At 42.3% G+C, this 11,022-nt stretch overlaps 1 long non-coding RNA gene across 1 annotated transcript; it reads left to right on the top strand.

The window, feature by feature from the left end:
• Positions 1–4,557: 4,557 nt before the first annotated feature.
• On the top strand, positions 4,558–10,281 carry LOC105085021 (uncharacterized). Its single transcript, XR_836763.3, has 2 exons — positions 4,558–4,820; positions 10,060–10,281. It is a non-coding gene; the product is annotated as an uncharacterized LOC105085021 (long non-coding RNA).
• Positions 10,282–11,022: the final 741 nt, after the last annotated feature.

The following is an 11,022-nucleotide window of genomic DNA, read 5'->3' as shown; positions in this document are numbered from 1 at the left end:
GCCTTCTGTTTCCCACAATCCATTCTTTCAGGTTCTTCCACATCTGCAGCTTTTCTTACAGCTTCCTCTTCTTTCTCTTCACACAATGCTGAGCAAACTTGGAGTTTTGAACTGTCTTTGCTGCCCAGCTATGGAATGAAGGAGCAAATGGAAGACGGAGAGTTGAGGCACTGATCGATTTTGACTTTGCGGTGGGACTTTTATTTAATCTTCACAACCTCAGGAGAAAGAAATTCTTTCCATCTTATAGACGAGGAAACTCTGGCACTAAGAGGGGACTTGATCTGAACAAAGTAGGACAACCAGTAGGTGGCTGAACCTGGGTCCTGACTCAAGTTTTCTGAGTCTATATCGTAAGCTCCTCCTTTAGTGCTATGGTTATTTTCCCTTTTTGGTCTGGATGTCCCTCTGAGGACCCAATGAAGGTATTTTCACACACATGCATGCACATGTATACACATGCACATACATCAGACACACATGCACTCACACACATGCATGCATACAATAACAAACACTTACACAGACACACACACTAATACATTGCATATAATTCCAGGACTCAAGGACCCCTGATACCTGGTGTAAGACTTTCTTTCTGTACACCACGAACAGGGAAGGCACCTTGTTCTTGCAGACTTGTGATTTGTGCCTGTTCTTCAACTACATTGAATTATTAACTAATTACTGCTTGTGGAAGTCCTTGGGAAATACCAAGCGCTTGTTCAATGCTGAATATGGTTATTAGTGAAGATTTGATTTTAGAGAACAGCCAGGGAGCCCTGAAATAAGCAAATGATGGTTGTGTAGGGAGGCTGGCCGCCGAGGGGCAAGCCGTGGTGCATAATCAAATTCTCGAAGGTGCTCCCGCTCATTTCTTGCTACATCTGTTCACACAGGGAATTTGCACATTTTCAGAGAAAAGGATTCATCCTAATGGACTGCTTTTCTCAGGTCCCCTGTGTTTCATTCTTTCCGTGTTCATTTATCTTTCCTCTGCCCCTTCTCCAACCCAACCCCTTCATTCACAGCAGGTAAGTCTACCTCTCGGGGAAGTAGGGTCTCCATCTCAATTTTATTACCGTCATCTCTAAATGTTTCTATCACATGCCTGTGGTTCTGAGGAGTAGCTTCTGGGCAGAGAGGACCAGCAGTTTCCCCTCGCTATCACCAGTCTGCTCCTTGCACTGTGTCCTGCTTTCAGAAGTCACACAGCAGGGAATTTGCTTAATTAAATTCTACTACAACTATAAAAGGAGGCTAATTGCAGCTGTTAGAAATGTGTAGCACACGCTGCCTAGTAGAAGGCGGCAGAATGAAAGCTTTAACCTTTTCTGTAATCCTCCTTTCCTGGTCCTGATCTGAGCTTTCATCAGTTTGGGGAAATGGGCTGACGGTGTGTTCAGTATAGATTTCTGCCTGCCTGTGGATTTGCTGCTCCAGCGGAGAGCTGAGATCCCCACTGGACCTAAAGAATTCTAGTTCTGGGGCAACATGGGGCAGACGCCTAGGAGGGCTTCCTGACTCTAGATCTGGGAAGAAGGTGGAGACAGAGGGACGAAGGCAGAGGCAGGTGGACTGTTACATCACCCTCTCATTCTTTTTGGCACTGTATTTATTTTAGGGAAACACAAAACAGCCTCTTCTATCTGCTCTCCACTCCTTCCTTCTTATATAGAACTGGCTAAAGTTCTCAGAAGAACATAGTCCCAAGAATTTGGACTCTTCGTGGGGGAAATTTGGCACTAAATTGACCTTCGATACCTTATCCATTTATCCATCTTCCATTTTCCTCTTCCTCCTCCTCTTCCTCTTCTTCCTCATCAGTGTTCATATGCACCAAGCACTTGCTTTGTGACAGGCTCTCTACTAAGCGTGTTGCGTCTTTTGACACCTGCAGTGCCTTTATGAGGCTGGTCCCAGTACTGCCTCTATTTTACAGACGAGAAGACTTAGTGTCAGGGAGGTCTAGTGGTTTGTCTTCAATCACATTGCTCAGAAGGATAGAAATGCGATGTGAACCCAGCCAGGCTGGTCTGATACATCCCAGCTTTATGGCAATGCACAGTCCGAGGAAGTAACCCTTTCCCTCCCTCTCCAAAATAGGAAAAATAATTTTTAAAAAATCAATGATAATGTTACTACTTAAGAGATCCAACTACCTGCAACTTTATTTTTCCAATGTATTCTCTCTCTCTCTGTCACACACACGAATGTATGTATAAAACATACAGTAAACATCTATATACACTATACATATAATACATATTATATATACAATATGTTATATATGCATGTGTAGACATATTATAAATTAATGTGAGCATATTCTAGATTTCATTTTTGTTCTGTTTCTCCCCTCCCTACAAAATAGGTCACGAATATATATTCAAGCCATAATATATTTTCCTATTCGTCATTTTCATGGCTGATTATATTCCACTTGGTGGAGAAAATTTCTGTTTGGATTTTGATTGGGATTACCTTGAAATGACAGACTGTTTTGGCTATGATCTCTGTCTTCCTCTCCAGAAAGATGGGAAAAACTCGAACATCTTTAAATGTAGCTCCAGCTTGGAGAGAACCTTGTGGACACAGGAGAAACGGCCTCTCCAAAGCGGGCATTGCTTGGCAAGCACTTACCTGGGGGTGCCACCTCTCCTTTCCTTGTGAAGGCCAGGGCCAGGTGAGGGAACCCTCTGCATCCTCTGAGGTGAGGCTCATGTGCTCAGAGGGATGGAGGCTGGAGGACCACTGAGACTTAGCAGGAACTTTATGGTTAGTAAGACGGTAAGATATGGTGGGAAGATGTGGGTCCCATACAGGGGTGGACGGGCAAGTGTTTAAACAGATGGCTCTTCGAAATACCAAGCCCTGATTTGCAATGTTTACTATTTCTATGGTGTAAATACTTTCACCACGGCCAGTGTCAAGTTACCAATCCACGTCGTTGAACGAGGAATTGGGAAGAGATGGACAACCACACACCATTATAACAGTCACCCCACAGTACAGACACAATAGATGTCGGATGTAAATAACCTTGAAACACAGACAATAGACAACGGTAACCTGTAATAAAGCAATTACGAAGTAATGATTTTTGAGTATGTATTACCTTTTATGAATATAATTCATTTCATTGTAAATTGATAACATTTAGCTTTAAATCATGGCCGTCTGTGTTTAAAAAAAAACATGATTAAGGGTTTGCAAAATCCCCAGTCATTTAACAGCCCTCTCCAACCAGCATGAGTCACCTCTCCTGGGCCGCTGGTCAGACAGTCAGATCTTGGTTCTAAACTTAGCTCAACCACTTAGCAGCTGCGTGACCTGGAGAGAGACTTAAAAAATTTTTTTTTGTTATTGAGGGGGAGATAATTAGGTTTATTTATTTTTAGAGGAGATCCTGGGGCTTGAACCCCAGACCCTGTGCACGCCAAGCATGTGCTCTACCACTTGAGCTGTGTCCTCCCCTCCGAGACTGATAACCTTTTAATCTTCAGTTTCTCGCTATACAACATATTGTTAATAATGATAACTATTATGTTGGGATGTTGCAAAGATTAGAAGGAATAGAGGCGAAGCCCCGGCAGGTCGGGGCACACCACCTGCTGCTCCCAGTGTTGGCAGTGGCGGCGGCAGCAGCAATGGGGGTGGTTTTATGCCCCGACTACTGGTAGCAATTATTCTTTAGAGGTAGACAGAGCAGACTCCAGAGTATGGTTTCAAACTGCCTCCTCCACTTGCTAACTGGCCTTCGGCAAATTATTTAATTTATCTGACTCTGAGTTTCTTTGTCTTCCAGAAGGGTGTAATAATAACCCTGACCTCAGAGGTTTAAATTGAAGGTTCAGCGGGTGACTGTGCATGAAGTTTTTAGCACAGTGCCTGGCACCTAGGGAACTTCAAATGCTGGTGGCGGGAGTGGAAGAGGCAGGGGTGGGGGTAGTTTTTAATAGGAGGCAGTTTCACACAGTAGCTACAAGAAGAATGGGGGCTCAAATTCCAGATCCTTCACTCCTTTAGCTGTGTGACCTTGGGCAACTCCATGAGCCTTTCTGAGCCTTGGTTTCATTATATGTAAAACAGAGAAAATAATAGTAGCCAACTTTAAGGGCGTTGTAAGAATTAAATGAGATAATAACTGCTGTGATGATGCTGATGATTCTCATAATCACTGCTGATAGCGCAGGGGATGCTGGAGCACAATGTCCACCTGTGACCGTGACCACTTCACAGGGGACCTCTGGGTCAGCCCTCAGGTGCCCTGCCTTCTCATCTTCTCTCTCAGGGCTTCAGCCCACCCTCCCAGTTAGCTTAGTGATAAAAGGCTTTTGAGAAGTTGGCCCTTTGACAGAGCTCCTCATCCATTCCTTCCAAAAGACAATGTCTGCACTGGCTTTATAAACCACATTGCAAATGCTAAAGGAATTTCAGCCTGGGGCTAAAGCTCTTAAACAGAAAGCTTGGAAGTCACGTGGAGCCCATGTGATCAAGTGGTCTTTTGTTAAGGGGCCTGGTAGTAATGTGTTCTGTTAATCAGAACATCTGATACTCATGGGACTGTGAGGATTACACAGACCTGTCAATCTAGTCTTGTAATGGGCCCTTGAGTGCTTGATAAAGGTGTTCACTTTCCAAAAAGTGGGCAGAGGATGGCAAAGGAGTTCATGTGAGCAGATTCCGAACTGCATAGTATAATAAGGAAGCCAGTAAGCACATGGGACTATTGAGCGCTTGAAATGCGGCCAGTCCAAATGAGGTGTGCTCTAAGTAGAAAGACACATTGCAGTTTGAAGACTTGGCATGAAAAAAGGGTAAGATATCTCATTAATAATTTTTATATTGATTATACCTTGACATGATACTGTTTTGGATACATTGGGTTACACAAAATACTATTAAAATTAATTTCACCTGTTTCTTTTTATTCTTTTTATTTTTTTAAGGTATACTAGAAGCTTTAAAGTTACATATGTGGCTCACATTATATTTCTATTGGATAACACTGTTGTAGGGAATTCAGGCAGGAAACAGTCATTGTCAGTGTCAGAAGTACTGGGTTTTTCTCGGATGCAGGAATGAGACTGCAGATTCCAGAACAGACAGTTTTGAGATCAAAGTTGAGTTCTTTTTTTTTTTAATTGAAGTATAGTCAGTTTACAATGTTGTGCCAATTTCTGGTGTACAGCATAATGTTTCAATCATACATATACATACATATATTCCTTTTCATATCCTATCCTTTTCCATGATAGGTTACTACAAGATATTGAATATAGTTCCCTGTGCTATACAGTATAAACTTATTGTTTATCTATTTTATATATAGTAGATGGTATCTGCAAATCTCAAACTCCCAATTTATCCCTTCCCAACTCCTTTCCCACCCGGTAACCATAAGTTTGTTTTCTATATCTGAGAGTGTGTTTCTGCTTTATAAATAAGTTCATTTGTGTCTTTTTTTTTTTTTGTTTAAGATTCCACATATAAGTCATATCATATTGTCTTTTTCTTTCTCTTTCTGGCTTACTTTACTTAGAATGATGATCTCCAGGTCCATCCATGTTGCTGCAAATGGCATTATTTTATTCTTTTTTTATGACTGAGTGGTATTCTCTGTGTGTGTGTGTGTACAGTTTCTTTATCCAGTCATCTGTTGATGGACATTTAGGTTTTCCCATGTCTTGGCTATTGTAAATAGCACTTCTATGAACATTGCGGTGCAGGTATCTTTTCGAATTAGAGTTCCCTCTGGGTATATGCCCAGAAGTGGGATTGCTTGTTCATATGGTAAGTCTATTTTTAATTCAAGGTTGAGTTCTGATTGTTGGAGGCACTGGTCAGAGGTAGGCACTCAGCCAGAGGGCCCCGAGCAGACAGAGGCCCCTGTCTCCTCCCTACTTGTCTCCATCCCGACTTGCTACTGGACACCGTCATCTTTTGCCTGGATGACTCTAACAGTCCCCTCCTAACTGGTCTCCATACTCCCACTTTTGATCTCCAAGAATCTATTTTCTTGCCACTCCTAATAGCCAGAGTGACATTTATTCCTTAAATACCCAAGTCTATTCAAATAGGCTCACTTTAATCTCTTTCATACCCACCAATCCTTTTGGAATTAAATTCAGGGTCCTTGTACACCTGGTCTAGAAGGTCCTGCATATTCTGGCCTTTGACTGCTTTCTTGCCTCAGCTCCCTCCATTCTCTGCCTCACATGTGCTGTTCCAGCCTCATGAGCCTCCACGAGGTGCCAGCTGTTTTCCTCCTCAGGGCCTTTGCATGTGCTAGCTCTTCTACCTGGAATAGTTTTGCCTCAACACCTCACCTGGATGATGCCTTCTCATGCTTCAAGGTTCAGCTGAGATATCACCTCCTCTGAGAAAACTTCTCCATCTCTAACCAAAAGCCCTGATTTCCTTCCCATTACCCTGTTCCTTACTCTCATCGCATCATTACCCGTTGGCATTCATGAGCTTGTTCAATCTTTCAGCCTATCACTGGATATTAAGCTCTTTGCAGTAGGTCCATGTCTGTGTTCTATCCCCAGTCCTGGCATGAAGACAATCACAGAGGAGGCACTTAGAAAATATTTTTTGAAAAAAGAATAAATGAATGACGATCTGTTATGTGAACCAGGACACAAGTTCCATGCCAGCCTCAGCAATGATGACTTGATAGAGAAAGACTGAAGCTGTGGGATTGGATTGATGGGGTTGCAGGGAATGGCAACTCCAAGGGAGGAGGCAGAAGAACTCAGAGGCTGGGGCAGCGAGGAGGGTCCAGCCTGAGCCCAACAGGGCTAGCTCTGCCTTCTCTCAGGCTGTGACTTCAAAGCCCTTCACAGGAAGCGAGCCAAGATGGGTCGGTCCCTGGAGGTGTTACTGGCCCCTGGAAGGCCCCTGCCTGGGTCTGATGAAGCACCTCCCGTGTCAGGTCTCATAATTAACTGAGGCCATGCAGTGTGTTCGTGCAGGTGTAAATCATCAGCAGATACGTCGGGGCTTATCTACTAATGAAAACTCCTTGGCATTTCTGTAAGCATATTATGGTCAATTACAATTAATTCAGTTTGCATCGACTGCCTTTTTCCTTATGCAAAGATTGTGCAAATCGAGTGTGTGAGCCGAGGGCTCGGAGGCCTGTAAAATCCATAATGGTTAGCTTTCAGGGATGGTGAGGAGAGAATAAAACCGTGGGCTGTTTGAAATTTAAATCAGAGCAAGGCTGGTCAATAGAAACAGGTTTGCTGCACTCAGATTAGTTGGACTAGGATGCGAAGGGCCTGGGGAGTGGGGGGAGCTTTCCAGCTGCCCAAGGGTATAAGGTCACAGGCTGTCCCCTCTCCTAAGCAGTTTTCTCCTTTGGGCTCCACCTCTGCATTCCTGGCTGCAGAATCTCCAAGTCCCCAGGGACTCAATTTCCTGTCTGAGGACTCATAACCTCGTGATTCATGAGGACATATTACTGCTGCTTGAGGAGAGATGAGGTTTTTCTCTTTGTCTCTTTCCCACGGCTCGCAGAGCAAAGTTGAGAAAACAGCAGGTGTGAAATTAATTTTGGAAGTTTCAGTTTCTGGACAGGCTGACATTTGTGGAATATAAACTCTGTGCCAAGAATTGTGCTCAGTGCCTTAGGCATGCTTTCTAAATACGTGTGTGCGCATCACACATGAGCCAACGGGGTAAATAGTCCCATTGCACAAATTTCATAGATGAAGCTTGGAGAGGGACAGAGACCTACCCATATATTACAAATAGAAAAAGTTTGGTTTGAATCTAGCTTTCTAATCCCCATCTTATAAGGTCACTTGGATGGCTGAATCCTATAGAAAGTGATGCTCAGTACTTACTTGTTTTTGTTATTAAACTCATCTGCAGCCAATGCCTGCAGAAGAGAGAATGTTTCTTTCCTGTAGGGGGAGCTGAGACTGCGGGGCTTCCCATAAAAGTCAGGGAGATTGGTTGGTTGGATTTTCCTAGACAGAGCGATGAGACCTATGTGAAACTCCAGCCATGAGGAGTGTGGGGGACCTCTCTCAGAGGTGCCTCTCCTCTTGAAAGGTCACACCCAGCTCAGATATCCAGAGAGAACCTCGGAGGCTGCCCTAACAATGCTGAGTTACAGTGGAGCAGAGCTGCAGCTCTTGTAGATGTCATTGGCATCTTGTTCAAATCCTTTTGTTCTTACCGCTCAAGTGCGTGCCAGCTCAACTGTCAACTGCCAACCCCTTCATTTCTTTCCTTAAGGCTTTTCTCTAGCCATCAGGGTCCACTAGGCCCAACTGTGTGGCAGGCCAGAAGTGCCAGCGAATTAATGTTCCTCAAGAGCAGCCTTCAACACTGAGTGATGGAATCTGGTGTATCAATACCCCAGTCCCCTACTCCCTCAGATGAGATACTCTGCAGTACATGTTCCCTAGAAGATTACACCCCAGTTGCCCATTGTGGTATCATTTCTTCACTCTCTTATTCTTATTTCCTGAGAACACTTCCTAAGTAAAACAACTGCACTTGAATCCTTATCTCAGGGTCTGTTTTTGAAGAAATCAAACTAGGATGAAATGATTTATGGCTTTAAAAATGGTTTATTTTTAATTGTACAAGTAAACATAAATATAATCTCATAAACTTAACAGTTACTTTCAAAGTCCCCTTGACCCTCTTCCCCAATAACTTCCCTACTCAGAAATGACTATTGTCATTATTTTAATATTTATTCTTCCAGACAGTTTCACACAAATACACACACACACACACACACACACACACACACACACACACACACAAAGAGACGTACAACCCACATTGCATGTTGACCTGCAATGTACTTTTTTGTTTTGGATATCTTTCTAAGTAAACAACAATCTCCCTCACTTCTTTTAAATGCTGTACAACATTACACTGTGTGAATTAAGCTTGGTGTCTTTAACCCCTCCTCTGTTGGTGGATATTTAGGTTATTCCCAGTTCTATGATGGCTTCAACTTTGGAAGTTTCCTCTCTAGATTATGGACTGTCCTGATGAGGGTCAATTTCCTCAAATAAAGGGGTTTGCAATCACTTGCTTGTGAATCTTGAAACAGCCACAATGCTGGTTATAAGATGTTATGAAAACCAGAAAGAATTTCTGGGGAATTCCAGACAATCTAACATGACTCCTCCAAGCCCCTAGAGGATCCGAACCAGACTCTGAAGAGGTGGACTGGGACAGATGCTGGAGAGAGAAGAAGGGGAGGGGAGCGAGCAGGGGGGATAAGGACTGAGGAAGAGGAGTCTTTTTTGGTCCCAGACTCTTGAAGCTCTGCTTGCTAATTTATCATAAGACCACAGAAAAATTGATCCCTCCTGCCTCATCCAGATGTTGCTTTCTTGAGTTCTGGCCTTGCCCCCATAGCTCTTACCACATCAAGGAGGTGGATAGAAATTAAAAAAAAAAAAAAAAAAAAGCTTTTGCTATAGTAGGTTTGAAATCCCCTCTGCTGTGTGTGTGTTTTTGTTTTTTTTTGCACCATCTCAGTCTTGAAGCCTGTTCTAGGAAGCGTAAATTATTAGGTTGAACCATATGAATGTGACATTTTTGTAGGTCAAAATGGTCAAATACCTTCAGTTTCATGTGGTTCAACTAAATATTTTGGGGGAGCAATTCAAATTTATTTTTTAGGCACTGGAGTTGGGGTGACAGTGTGACTGCAATCTAAAGAGAACTTGAGTCAGAACCACCTAGTTAATCAAGTTCCTTTATCTCTCTGTGCCTCAGTTTCCTCATCTCTGGAATGAGCATAATAATGGTACTTCACAGGATTGATGTAAATGAAATAGAAATAATATATGTCAAAGACTTAAAATCCTACCTCTCTCATAGAAGAAGTGTTACAAAGTGTAATTCCCATTGTCATCAGCATTACTGAGTGATAGGATGCCAGGAAAAAAAGGAAAGAGACTGAATATTTACTGAGTGACTGCTGCCTGACAAGCATTGGATACACACTTTACATAAACTTCATTAAAGGAAAACAATGCTGTGTGAGACCGTTAATATCTCTGAATTTTCCAGATGCTGAAAATGAATCTCAGAATTGTTAAATAGTTTACCAAAGATGGAAACTATGGAGAAGTGGAAGAGTCATATGAGACATGGTGAATACATATGTTTCATTGGAATTCCAGAAGATGAGAGAGAAGAAAATGGAGCAGAAGCCACATTTGAAGTGACTTTCCAAATATAATGAAAGACACCACGTGTAATTAACCAATAAAGTGAACCCAAAGAAAACCAGATTTGGTTCATCACAGTGAAACTGGTGAAAATAAAGACTATTTATTATTATTATATTTGTTATGGTGATCAGTGATCTTTGGTGTTGCTATTGTAATCATTTTTGGGGTGTCATGAACACTGTTGTCTCATTTTAAGAAATTGCCACAGCCACCCCAACCGTCAGCAATCACCACCCTGATCAGCCAGCAGCCATCGACAGCAAGGCAGCACCTTCCATCAGCAAAAAGATTATGACTTGCTGAAGGCTCAGATAATGGTTAACATGTTTTAGCAATAAGGTATTTTTAAAATAAGGTATGTACATTGCTTTTTTAGGCATAAAATAATGCTAAAGAGATTACAGTAAAGTTTAAGTATAACTTTCAAAAACGTATTTCACTTTTTTTTTAATGGAGTTACTGGGGATTGAACCGAGGACTTCATGCATGCTAAGCTCACCGTTTACCACTGAGCTATTCCACACCCCCACCTCCTGAAGCATAACGTTTGTATGCACTGGGAAACCAAAAAATTTGTGTGACGTGCTTTATTTTGATATGCACTTTTTTGTGATGGTCTGGAACTAAACCCACAATATCTTGGAGGTATGCCTGTAAGGATAAAGAAGATCTGGTTAATACATTTGACCTAATTTACATAAATTAGCTTAATTTGTTTAATTGACTAAATCTAGCTGACTTAATTGAATACTAATTGACTACTAGTAGAATACTTTCCAACATCACACATGGACTATTT

The sequence above is a fragment of the Camelus dromedarius genome, chromosome 18 (genome assembly GCF_036321535.1).
Source record: "Camelus dromedarius isolate mCamDro1 chromosome 18, mCamDro1.pat, whole genome shotgun sequence".
Lineage (NCBI taxonomy): Eukaryota > Metazoa > Chordata > Mammalia > Artiodactyla > Camelidae > Camelus > Camelus dromedarius.
The sequence above is the reverse complement of the archived record's forward strand: the minus strand, read 5'-3'. Positions and strand labels throughout refer to the sequence as shown.